This window comes from Podarcis liolepis, assembly GCF_965112155.1.
Source record: "Podarcis liolepis genome assembly, chromosome: 7".
In the NCBI taxonomy this organism is placed as follows: Eukaryota; Metazoa; Chordata; class Lepidosauria; order Squamata; family Lacertidae; genus Podarcis; species Podarcis liolepis.
The window spans coordinates 80140770-80154800 of NC_139561.1; positions in this window are offsets into that span (position 1 = coordinate 80140770).

Genomic DNA, 14031 nt, shown 5'->3' on the forward strand with positions numbered 1-14031 from the left:
GGCACAAAAGCATATCGATTACATTTCACCCACTTCCATTAGACCAACAGTGTTACATGTCCAACAACATAGTCTTTTAAATAAGTTGGGTGCTTGGAAACTCTGCCAGACCGCTGGGGACCAGTACCCCGGTCCGGAGGGGCCGCCCAATTCTTGCTGAGGCTGTGGTGCGACCCTAGGTGGTGTTGAAACCAAGTCCCCTGGATTCGCTGCTGTGGATGGAACCTCTGCAAGTGGAGTTGGTGGAATGTCAGGCACGGCAGTGGTCTGAGTCTGTGGGAAGTTTGGCAGACCCTCTGAAGCAGCTTGGTTCAGCTCCACGCCCACAGTTTGCAAGAGAGGTATACATGGAGCCTCGCCATCTGTAAGTGTCTCCCTGGTCCAGGCGCGCCAGTGCCTCTTTTGCCGAGCACACCATTCTCTCCGCTTGCCCGTTGCTGGATGGATGAAATTGTGCCATTAGGGCTTGGCAGATGCCCAGTCCCAAAAGGTACCGCTCAAAAGTGCCTGACGTGAACTGCAGTCCGTTGTTGGAGACAAGGACATCAGGACACCCATGCATCGCAAAGAGGCCTCGCAGCACCCGGATGACGGCCATGGTGGTGGTGGAGGGCATCAGGGCCACCTCCAGCCATTTGGCATTTGGAATAGGTGTCCACCACTACCATAAAGGTCCGGCTGTGAAAGGGGTCAGCCAGATTAATGTGCACCCTTGACCAGGGTGTCTTGGGTGTCTCCCAGACGTGTCCCTTAGCTGTCGGTGGCGCAGGCCTCAATTCATGGAACCTCTTCACTCCAGCCACAAGTGCCAGTGCCTCGTTGTCAAGCTGGCTGTAATTCCATTCAGTTGGAGTTAGCATCCTGGAAAAGTAGGTGAGCGGTGCTTATCTTTCGTCTGGAAAATGGTGGCTGAGGACAGCGCCGATGCCAAAAGGTGAGGTGTCACAGGCAAGGACCAGCAGCCGGGCTTCACTGTACTGTACCAGCACATTGTCCAATGAAAGGAAAGCCTTGACCGCGTTAAAGGCTGCCGTCTCCCGATGACCCCAGGACCAAGGTGTCTTTGTTGCGTATTCCACGTGGCATTTTCAGCAAAACACTAAGAGTTCCAGGTTTTTCAGTGCAGTCCTTTTTTTAATGTGAGCTATATACAGGCATTTACAAAAGAAACAGTCCATACAGAGTACTTACAAACGAATACTCTCCACCACAGCACCATCACACTACAGCACAACCACCACACCCCCTGTTAAACAGGCTTTCCTTTTTAAAACAGGTGATAGCCAATTACACTAATCACACTCCTGCTGAGTCACTCTGACCCAGCAGAGTATTGCATCATCCTGTTGAAGCCTGCAGACTTATCCAGTATCCTGCGAATCCTAACAGTCTTCGTGCTGAGGAGTCGGTGAAGAGGCTCGGCTACCGTCGCTTTGTGGGGCAGGAACATGTTATAAAAGTTCAGCAGTTCCAGGAATGCCTGCAACTCCGCCTTGTTCTTTGGGATGGGGGCCTGCTGGATAGTGCAGATCTTGGATGTTGTCAGGTGAAGGCCAGAGGCGTCGATAAGATAGCCGAGGAACTCCACCTGTGGAATGGCAATCAGGCACTTCTCCCTCTTTACCTTGAGCCCGGCCTCGTGGAACCTGGTCTGCACGGTGCGGAGGAGCTCGAATAGCTGCTGGTGTGAGTCTGCTGACACCAAGACGTTGTTGAAATACGGCATCACACCCAGAAGCCCTTGCAGCAGATGCTACATAAGGCTTTGGAAGATGCCAGGAGCCACACTCACCCCAAACCGTAAACGGAGGCGACGGAATGCCCCTTGGTGGGTGACGATTGTCTGGTCTTCAGCAGTGGCATCATCGACAGGCAGTTGTTGATAGGCTTGGGCAAGGTCCAGCTTAGCGAAGACCTTACCCTCACCCAGGGAATGCAACAGGTGTTGGACAACAGGAACCGGGTAAGCATGCTGCTGAAGTGATTATCATTTTAATTATTTGAAAAAACTTGTCTTCCACTGGGTTATATGATGTATCCATTAATTATGTTGTAAGAAGGTTGCATTCTTAAAATATAACAACCCCAGGAAATACATAAGTAAGTAGAGGCCCTGGGAAAATCAGTTGGAAGTGCCAACCAGAGGAGTGAAAATGACTGTGCTCAACTTAGACATGCATGGACACACTGAACGGCTGTTTTGAGAGTAAGGAAAACATTGGGCATGCAGAGTAGCCTGAATGTGGGGATACAAGTTAATTCCCAGACAAGGAAGGAGCTGGTAAACGAAGATTGTATGAATTACGCACTGATCTTTAGGTGGGCTGTGAATGTGTTTACTGACATGCATTGCTGTGAAAATAATGCTTGGAGTGAGTCGAAGAGGAGTCCAGAAAATATTCATGGAATGTCCATTCAATTGTATGAATGAACTTTGAATTCCCCTGTTAAATTTGAGGTTTCTAAGAAAATCACATTTCCATTGTTATCTCTTCCTATGCTCCACTGATGCAGTTGTTCCTAGCTATTACCCTGAGGCTCATGTGGCCCTGATGCCAAGTTGGATATGGAAGACGTGTATTATCTGTCAAAATTACTTTCTGTTTCTGAAAAATAAATTATCTTATTACAACACTGTATATATGTATTTAATAACCATGCTGTTCAAAATTCAGGAGCTTAATTGTAGCTATACCACTGAGGATAAATGCACTTTTGTAACAGCTTGATTTACGCATTTAGAAGTTCTTTCAGTTAGACCATGTTGGGTCAATATTTATCAGCATTTTGGGCTTTTTCTTTATTCAGCTGCTAGTGCTTAAGATAACACAATTTGTTTCATTAGTTTCAGTTCAACAGAACCACACTGCTACTATTCTGGCAAGAAATACTCAATAATACAAACCTAAATAAGAGAGTACTTGACAATAGCACATCCAACCATATCTTAACATATGACAATTCACTGTTCCTCTGTGTTACACTTATGTAGGGAAATATTCAGTATAAGTTTGAAAAAAACTGAGAATTAAAAACTTTGTCAGCTACCCAGATAGTAGCATAGTTAAACCAAGCTTCTTTACTTAGTCCCACAAAATTTGTAGTAATGTTTTTCTAAGGTCAAGCTAAGAAAAACCAAACAAACCCTTTATCTACTCCATTTTCCCCTGGATCCATCCCAGATACCCAGCAATGCTGTTTTATTTATATATTATTTCTTTCCTAAGACTTATACACAGCTTGATTGTAAAAAAGAAGCAGCAGCCGTTACAAGCAGATACATTTGAGGAAAAAATCAGAATATACCAGAGTTAAAATACTAAAACAGATTAAAATGGCAAAAACTCTCTAAGCATCTGAGTAGGCTTGTCTAAGCAAGCATGTTTGTAGCAGGTGCTGAGCAGAGTACAGTGAGTCCCCCTGACTGATCTCAGTGCTAGAGAAGGGACTAGTAAGTGATCCTGCGTAGCAACTGAATTAATTTCCTGAAAGACTATTTCCCAAAATTCAGCCACTTAATAGTACTCCAACTAACAGTGGAAAAACGGCCCTTAAATTGTTCTACAACAATCTTGCCCATCTGGGTTCCTGTGCCACACCTGGGCAGCAACTCCACTGCACTGTCAAAGGACACACAGCGCACTAAGCACAGGTGCACTTTTTGACTCACCCACATTTTGGGAAGGATAGAAGATGCATTAATCAAAATTTGCTCTGCGCTGTTTTCAGGACCACAAACAGCAGGGATGTGATCAGGGGGAAGACATGTGAGGAGTGATGAATGGACCCAGTACTCTACCCTCACCAACTTCCTTAGCGATCTTTTTAAAAATAATGAGCTTGTCAGCATCGCCCTTGAGCCAGTGCCACCAAGTGGACTCATCCACTTCAGCCCCGACTCGGCTAGGTGAGCTGGGTAGCACTTCCAGAGACCACCCCCTGCACAAGAACAGGTCAAAGTGCTGTGGACTCACAACTTTATAGTTGTGAGCACCGGATTCACTCCAACAAGAAGACAGTCGTCGTATAGCAGAGTATAAACGACTCGGAGAGAAGCTCTGTAGAATATCTTCTTTATTCTATCTACAACTATTATACACAACTATATACAGAGCTAAATGAGGTCTAAACAAAAATGCTGAACTGCACTGAGTGTCTGCAGCTGCTCTTAGCAGCAACGTTATCTATACACACAATCTCTCTCTAACACTCAGTCTCTCTCTCTCTCTCCGACACACTGACTGACACTTTGATGTGGTGCTGGAGCGGAATAAGTAGAGAGCAGAAACCACCCCCTCCTCTCTGGAGAATCAGCAGAGAACATCAGGAGATTCTTGGATATGGGAGGGGTGAAATCTCCTCAGAGCTCCATCCATTCCACTGATTTTAAGTTTCCACTAAACTGAGAAACTCTCAGACTGATATGTGTATATATGACACATGATCCCACAACCTTTCAAATTGTATGTAAAGCCATCTAGGTCTGGATAACACTACAACAACTATTGTAAAACTAACAAGTTGATGGGGGTTTATTATTCCCATGCAACATTGTATACACAACAGAATACGTTTCTAAATGTATTTCCACCCACTCCAAAAGTTCTATTCTTGGACAACCCCATCACAAGTGACCGCATGGCTCCCTCTAACTAAAAGCTCTGCAACACATTGCTTCTATTCAGAAGCAATATGGACAATTGCTTTGCAACTCTATGCCATCTCTGTGTTACCTAAATGTTCAAGGGACTATGGGAAGTTACTGGTTCCTTGATGGATAAAGCAATATACTGACTATGAACCACTACTGTTGCCTTTCCTATAACTCAGTGTGGGCTCTAACTTGGTTGACAGAAGCATTTGTTAAAAAAAAATAAAAATTCTTTCATGCCCCAAATCAAACAAAGGACAGGTAAATACTCAAGGTATGGAACAGGTGACTGCTTAAGTAGCCAAGCTAGATAGAGCTCAGTGCTAGGGACATTGTGATATGCACTGAATATTGGATAATGGAGCCAAAGATATTACTGAGAGCTATTAAAATCATTATTAGACTCGTGAACATTATTTTTCCTTGTTCCAATTGCATCAGATTGTTGGGAAGGAGACAGGATACTTTGAGTCATCTGATTTGGTAAGACGTATTGAATTGAACCAAGTTTTTTATTTACTCCTCCTTCAAATCCCATCTTCAGTGCCATCCTTATCCATATGTCAGTTCTCTCTAAGACAGAATTTGGAGAACGTGGTTGGCTTTTAATTGCAGATGAAATGAAGAATACACTATTCCAAATATTTTTAACATAGGGGCATGACCACCACTCGTGGATAAATGAACCAAGCTTTCCACAGCTGTTCCATCATGAAAGGGAAAGGGGGGAGGTTAATTTTTGCCAACCAGACTGGCATCAGTGCCAGTGGAAGATGATCTTGAGTGTGGTTTCCTGTAAGTGAGCAGAGATCATTTAAGAAGGGGAGTGGTCCAGCTCCCTCCACTTTGTGCTATTCAGTTGTGTGGCCTAATTCTGATTCCCATACAATTCTAATTCTGATTCCCATACAATTTCAAGGCCTCTTGCATTCCCTGCTTCCTGATCTACAAGATTGCGGTGTTTTAGGGAAGCCACACCCTTCAGGTCATATGCTAGACTGCTGCATAAGTATTCAAACATGCTAAGTGTATGTAGGTCCTCTTCTCTCTGTTCCAAAGACAGTGCAAAAGAATGTGCCTGAGCTACTTGAAACCAGGTGACAAGATTGCCTTTTAATTTACCTTGCAGTTCCTCTTTGGTTATTGCTTTCCTTCTGGGAAGCGCATCATGGAGTGTGTAAATGCCTGCATCTTCCTGCAAGATGTTCACCAGGTCCCATTCAGTTAATATTTCTGCCAAGTTTGCATTGCAGATTTTGTTCACAGATTGGTGCCTAATTTGGTCCTTGGTTTTATCTCTGCAGTTATTGAAGTCTCCACCTATTGTAGTTTGTCTTCTTTTTAAATTGTTCTAAGCCTGTTAGCATCTTCGAGATCATGTCTTGTTGTGCTGAGTTGGATGCATATAGACAGGTGGTGGTGATTGGATGACTGTCTGTGACACCAAAAACAAAGAAGGTATCTGCCTGTTGGTACTGCCAAACTTTCCCCAACATGCCTTCAAGGAAGGCAGCCTATTGGTTCTTGCATTGATTTGTCTCCTGCAGGAGAACAATGTCCCGATCAGGGCTTTGTTTCAGCTGGAACTCACCATAACTGAGTTCTGCCACCTCTCAGGTGGGTGCCAATGCCATTCTAAGAGAATGAGGGAGGTATTCATGGTGCATTTTCCCAGAAAAATAGCACTGGTCTGGATGTTCCCTCTGCAGGAATGCCTCCACTCAGGCTCTTTTGATTGCAGATCCTACCCCTCTAATGTTGAAAGAGAGAAGCTTTATAGTTTTGCTTTGAGGAATTGTAATAATGTTGGTAGATATGTGAATTAATTACTAGGTAAGCTCTATTAAAGATGGTGTTTTTCAAGAGTTCTGCTGTACTGAAAATCAAGCACCATAAACTGAAAACTATGTACACAAATCCTAGGATGGGCCCCCCTACTTCCCATCAAGAACATGGGAGTTGAGACGATCCCTCCCATAATACCCAGGATCGATTTCGGGTCTTCTTTCTTATCTCCACATCAGAGAATGTGGACAGGCTGCTTGGATGAGTAAAACCAACCACCTGTCTCCTTGATCCTTGCCCACCGTGGCTAATAAAAGTGAGCTGGGAAGGGCTGGGCAATGGCCCCTATGGGGCAGTAAATGCTTCCCTCTGTGAGGGAGCATTCCCAGACCCGCTGAAAGAGGTGGTCATTAAACCGCTTCTTAAAAAAAACATCTTTTGACCTGGCCAATATGGCCAACTATTGGCCAGTCTGAAATCTTCCATTCTTGGCAAGGTGATTGAGCAGGTGGTTGCTGAACAACTCCAGACATGGCTGGAGGATGCGGACCATTTGGATCCCTTCCAATCAGAATTCAGGCTCATCATGGGACCAAAACTGCCTTTGTTGCACTGGGCTTTGATACTATCAATCATGACATCCTTCTGGACCATCTAGGGGGGCTGAGAGCTGAGGGCACTGTTATACAGTGGTTCCGCTCCTTCCTCATGGGCCATGCTCAGAAAGTGGTGTTGGGGAATGAGTGTTCAGACTCCTGGGCTCTCACTTTTGGGGTGCCTCAGTGTTCCATTCTCTCCCCCATGTTTTTTAACTTCTATATGAAGCCGCTGGGAATGATCATCAGGGGGTTTAGGCTCGGTGTTCATCAGTATGCTGATGATTCCCAGCTCTACATCTCTTTTAAATCAGAACCAGTGAAGGCAGTGAAGGGTGAGTGTGAGTGCCTGGAGGTGGTTAAAGGTTAGATGGTGGCTAACAGATTGAGGCTGAATCCTGACAAGACATAAGTACTGTTTTGGGGGGCCGGGGGGCCAGTGGGTGTGGGGGACTCCATTATCCTGAATGGGGTAATCGTGCCCCTGTAGGAGCAGGTGCGCAGCCTGGGAGTCATTTTGGACTCACAGCTGTCCATGGAGGCGCAGGTCAATTCTGTGTCCAGGGCAGCTGTCTACAAGCTCCATCTGGTACGCAGGCTGAGACCCAACCTGCCCGCAGACTGTCTCACCAGAGTGATGCATGCTCTGGTTATCTCCAACTTAGACTACTGCAATGTGCTCTACGTAGGGCTACCTTTGAAGGTGACCTGGAAACTACAACTAAACCAAAATGCAGCAGCTAGACTGGTGACTGGGAGTGGCATATTACACCGGTCCTAAAAGATCTACATTGGCTTCGAGTATGTTTCCATGCACAATTCAAAGCATTGGTGCTGACCTTTAAGACCAAAATGGCCTCGGCCCAGTATACTTGAAGGCGCGCCTCCATCCCATCATTCTGATGGGATGCGTCCTGGCCGGCCCCCAGCTGGCTCCAGCCCACCAGCCGGCAGCCAAGCAAACTCCGGTTCTCAGAACAGCATCAAAACTGTGACTCAAGCCTCAGAAGCCTTTAGAGACTGGGCACACAAGCCAGCAGAGATAAGAACTCTCTGTAACAGAAGAGCGGACAGAGGCATATGTAAGCATATTTACAGACATTTTATTCAGCATCAGGACAAAGGAAAAACATGTCTGCTCCCCTTCGTGTCCAAGCAAAAGCATAAGCAAAAGCTATGCACAATGGAAGTTCCTAGCAGGCTGTGCTGGAAGTAAACAGACATGTGACATACAACAATCCACACATCTGCTTTATGGTGGAACATAACATCTTAAGCCTAACACATTCAGCACAGACACTGAGGTCCAGTGCCAATTTTGGAGAAAGTGGTTGGCTTTTAATTGCAGATAAAATGAGAATACTCTATTCCAAAAAAAAAAAAAATTAACATAGGGGCATGACCACCACATGTGGATAAATGAACCAAGCTTTCCACAGCTGTTCCAACATGAAGGGGAAAGGGGGGGGGTTAACTTTTGCCAACCAGACTGGCATCCAGTGCCACTGGAAGATGACCTTGAGTGTAAGTGAGCAGAAGTCATTTAAGGAGGAGAGTGCTCCAGGTACCCTCTCATTTGTGCTATTCAGTTGTGTGGCCTAATTCTGATTCCCATACAGTTTGAAGGCCTCTTGCATTCCCCGCTTCATGATTTATTAGATTGCCGTGTTATAGGGAAGTGGCACCCTTCAGGTCATTTGCTAGACTGCTGCATAAGGATTCAAAGAAGGTAAGTGTATGTAGGTCCTCTCCTCTCTGCTCCAATGAAAGTGCAAAAGAATGTGCCTGAGCTACTTGAAACCAGGTACAGTAGTACCTCGCTTTGCAGCCGGGATCCGTTCGGGAGCACCGGTCACTGGCTGAAAAGGATGCTGGACAAAGCGCCGCATCTGCACATGCACGGAGCGGTTTGTCCTTCTGCACATGTGCGAGCGGTGAACCCAGAAGTAACTCGTTCTGGTACTTCTGGGTTTGCTGCAGACATTCGTTGGAATGGGCGCTGGACGAGGCGGATGCTAGACGAGGTACCACTGCAGTCTGAATGCCTTTTAATTTACCTTGCACTTCCTCTTTGGAGATTGCTTTCCCTCTGAGAAGCATGCCATGGAGAGTGTAAATGCCTGCATCTTCCCACAAGGTGTTCACCTGGTCCCATTCAGTTAATATTTCTGCCAAGTTTGGGTTGCAGATTTTGTTCACAGGTTGGTGCCTAATTTGGTCCTTCGTTTTATCTCTGCAATTACTGAAGTCTCCACCTATTGTAGTTTGTCTTCTTTTAAAATTGTTCTAAATCTGTTAGCATCTTCCAGAGCATGTCTTGTTGTGCTGTGTTGGGTGTATATAGACTGAACAACATACTCAACATGACAGGCTGTATGTAATTATATTATTATTATTATTAATTATTTTAAAATTCTTTTTAAAATACAATTCAACGTCATATCAAAATATGTGGTTCTGTAGACCAATTTATCATATAAATCAAACATATTACAAGAAATTAGAGTCCAGCAGATTGACCAGGAAATACAATCTATTCAGTTCTTATGTTAGCAATATCCACAATGTGAAATTCTTATATCAATCTTGTAATGTTCCATGTGAAGATGCTTTTAAGAATTCTAGCCTTCCTCTCTCCTTCCAAACAATCCAATGCAATTGGAACAAGGAGAAACAATGTCCCAGAAAGCAATTATAATACCTCACTCTAATGACTCTGGCTCCATTGTCCAAAATTCAGTGCATATCGCTGTGTCCCTGGCACCATTCAATATCCCTGAGCTATTTCCAGTTTGCTACCCAAGTAGTCACCTGTGCCATGCCTTGAGTCCTTTGATCCGGGGCTTGGAAGATCCGAAAAAGTACATACTCCTTTTTAACCAATTAGACCCCACACCAAGTTAGAGGAAAGGCAGGGGTACTGGTTCATGGTCAATACATCACTTTAACAACCAAGAACCCAGTAACTTGATTTGATAGTTTCTTGAACATTAAGGTAATACATAGGTGGAATAGAATGGCAGAGCAATTGTCCATATAATTTCTAGGCAACATCAGTGTCTTTGGTTGAAGGTTTCAGATGAAAGACTTAGAAGAACGGCACATGCAGAAAATAAGAAAACGATTCCAGGAAAATTCCTTGTTTTGCCCAACCGGGCTTTGTCAGCCATGCATACTCTGTATTACATAAATGAACATGATATGATATAGTTTTATACAAAGACAAGTAACATAACACACATAAAAAATACAAAATAGTAACTCTACATACTATTTTGTAAATTGTATGTGTAAATATTTGAAGGATGTAAAATGGAGAAACAATTAGACTGGCTATAGTAAAATGTGCAGGAATGATAGATAAGTAAAGTGAACCATGAAAGAGAAAGCAGGGAAGTCAATTGTTACATGGCATTATGTAAAATGTTATAAAGAAAAGACTTCACCAAACCTGATTCATATAGTCTGATTGCTTTAATAAATGTGGATGCAAAACTATTCACAGCTGTTGAACATAAAGTAACTTTGTTTGCGGATTGGTAATTGGGCAAGATCCAATTGTTGTGCCTTAATCTTTGAAAGAACATTTTGAAAGTTTCCATTGAATCACAGGACCACAAATTAATTACCGGTATGCAAAATAAAAAAACACTACCAATTAATTTGACTGCAACAGTTCAAAAGCAGCTGACAGAAATGTCAAAGATAAAGATAGCCCATGGGGGTTTAAATACCTCAGAATAATCTTCACAGCTGACCTTAATCAATGAAATCAAAGAAGTTATAAACCTTTGTTCAAAAAGGCAAATAAACAACTGGCAAGATGGAAACACACAAGCCTTAGCTGGCTATGTCATATTGCAGCTATAAAAATGTCAATTCTGCCAAAATTCTCTTTCCTGATTCAGGTTTTATCAACATTCTTTTAAAAAATGGCAAAACAAATTACTCTACTTTACCTCATTAGGAAAAAGACCCAGACTCAGTCAAAACATCTTATTTAGACATAGCAATAAAGAGGGGCTAGGAATACCCAATCTTGAATTATACTATGCAGCTTTCAAAATTAAATCATTGATGCTACTCATTAAAGGCAAAGTAGATATTGCATGGGTACAAAGAGAAAGTACCCACATAAGACCATCAGTACGCGCTCTGCCCTTCCTGAAGCTGCCTCAAATGGAACACGAAAAGGTGGACAACCCATTTTTCAAAGTAACATTGATGGTGTGGTGGAATTGGAACTCAATATTGGCTCCTAGGCCTCCATCACTGATGCCCCTGCTAGATCACCCCTTATTTAAACATGCAAACAAATACATTTGTAGAACCATTTGTAGATCTTGAAACAAGTGGTTTCTATAGGATTAAAGTTCTCTTTGTAGGAGGTAAAGCAATCTCAAAAGAGGACATGATGGCAAAGACAAAAGGCATTAAACGGTCCTGGTTACAACTGTAGGAACAATGCACTTTTGCAAAGTCTCTAGAATGCAATGGTGAAGGCTTGAGACCCTTGACAGCTTGTGAATCACTATGTAACAGACATAGCCATGACAAGAAAGAGGCAGTTTCGGTGGTATATGGTATGATATTAGACAGCTTTGTGGGCAACACGGAAGAGATGGGGGACTGACATAGGAACCTCAATAAGTGAAAAAGCATGTAAATCTATACGGCATAATCTATCAAAACAAATTTCTTCTCACCTCCAGGAAATGTTCCTTAAAATTACTTTTTGGTGGTGTGGATCTGCACACGCCTTTCAAAGATAAATCCATCAAGCTCACCATTATATTGGAAAGACTGTGGAGAATGAGGTTTCTACTTTCACCTTCGTTGTGGGGTCTACTGTGAGCCACACCTTTTGGCACAAAGTTTTTCATCTGATCTCCAGAGTTACCCTCCTAATTTGGCACTTGCTTTATGATCATGAGATTTGACCCCAAATTCCAACCTTACATCTAAAGAACAAATTTTCTTCCTGTTCACAGCAGCTGGACTAATTATTGCCCAATAATGGAAAGAATCCTCTAGTATATCGTATTCGAAGACACATTAGAGTTGATTAAATACGGTATATCTCAAAGTTAAACTGAGCAAGTCCATCCCTCCTTCAAATCCCTGTGGCCGCCACTACCATCCTTCCCTCCTCCCACTGGCTGAGGATGGGGGGGGGGTGACGTCGGTGTGGGTCACCCTGGGTGTCATCCCTTAAAGTTACCTTTTGGTGGCATTGGACCACCACAAGCCTTGCAAAGATAAATCCTTCAAGCTCACCATTATGTTGGAAAGGCTGTGGAGAATGAGGTTCCTGCGCTGAAGTTTGATATGGGTGTACTGGAAAGAAACCTCTAGTATACTGTATTTGATGGCCACTACCATTTCCTCCTTCTCCTTCCCCAACACCACAGAAGAAGTTGCTTAAATAAGGCAAAGAGGCTGCTAGCTTTGGAAGGCAAGGGGTGGGAAAGAATCATAAGTCACCCACCAGCGCCCCTGCTCCCGGTCTTTTAAAGGATTGGAGATCTACAGCAACCACAACACAACAAAGCAGCAGCTTTTTACCCATCAGGCTGGCTGGGCCTTGCTCAGAAGTGCCGCTGGCTATTGCATGTGTGCTGCTCTCTCCCTCTTGCTCCCCCCCGCAACACACACACTCTGCTCTCCAAATTCCAAGCCCCTCTCCAGTATGGGTACCTATGGAAACTCAGCATGGGACTCAAGGAAAGCCACAGCTGGCAAGTGAGCGACCCGTTCGCCAGGGAAGCTGGAGTCGCTCTACTGGGTTGGAGTTTGGGCGGGCAGGAAGGAAGGAGAACTGAGGCTCATTCTCATTGGAGAATGATTTGTAACTAAGATCAAGAATGTTTGACATTCCATTCACTGTTGGCATCCTTCCGCAATTGCTTTATGAGCAAATAAAAATAATTAGAGGTTTGACTGATGAGATGGAGAATGAAAGGGGACCAGAGACAGATTAAATGGAAAGTGGAATTACACAGAGCACACAGAGACTTTGGGGAACAATATGGATGAAGCATTGCCAGAGCAGAAGAGTACAGGTGTAGAGGGGGTGGGGGGGGGGTGGAAACAGTCATATGGTGGAGTTTTGATTTTGGAGGAATGGAATGAAGTCATGAATAGAGAGGTGAAGAGACATCCCGAGCTGGCAGGGAGAGCGAGAAAGGACTCTGCATACAACTTGGAGTGATTTTAGAGGAAATAGCTATCAAACCTCTGGCTCTTTTCTTAGAAAAAAGATGCAAGCATAAATGGGAGATTTCTTTTTTTAAAAAAAAAAATATCAAAATCAAGTTGGAAATTACAACAGGAAATGGGAATGGAAGGGACAAAAGTGGGTGTGAATTAATGAATACATAATAAGTAAAGAACTATGGGATATTATTTTTCTATATTATCACCGTGGAGAAACAACTGTGGCTAAAGATGAGAGGATTTATTATTGTTTAATATGGAGAAATGGTTGTGAGAGTTATTGAAGGTAAAGTTCTTATGTTTGATCAGAGAAAATATATTGCTGATTTCTTTTTTTCCTTTCCTTTCCTTTTTCTTTTTCCCTTGATGTTTTCTTTTCTCTTTCTCTCTTTGTTTTTGTTTTTATTTACTGTATTTTTCGCTCCATTAGACACACCTTTTTCCTCTTAAAAACTAAGTGGAAATGTCTGTGCGTCTTATGGAGTGAATGTGTGGTCCCTGGGGCTGGGGGGGGGGGGCTAGGCCTCCCCGCCAGCCCTGCAAGCTCCGGGGGCGGAGGCAAGGCTGCACGCAACCTTGTCGCCACTTCCCCCGCCCCAGCCCAGCAGCTAAAAACAAAGCTGTGCGCAACCTCTCCAGCCGGGAGAGGTTGGCACGGCTAAAAACAAAGCCAAGACAGCGAGCAGGATCCATCCCACTCGCTGTCTTGGCTTCTTTGCTCTTTGGGGCTGGGGGGGGGGGGACCCGGGCTTCCCCTGACAGCTCCAGAAGCTCTGGGAGAAG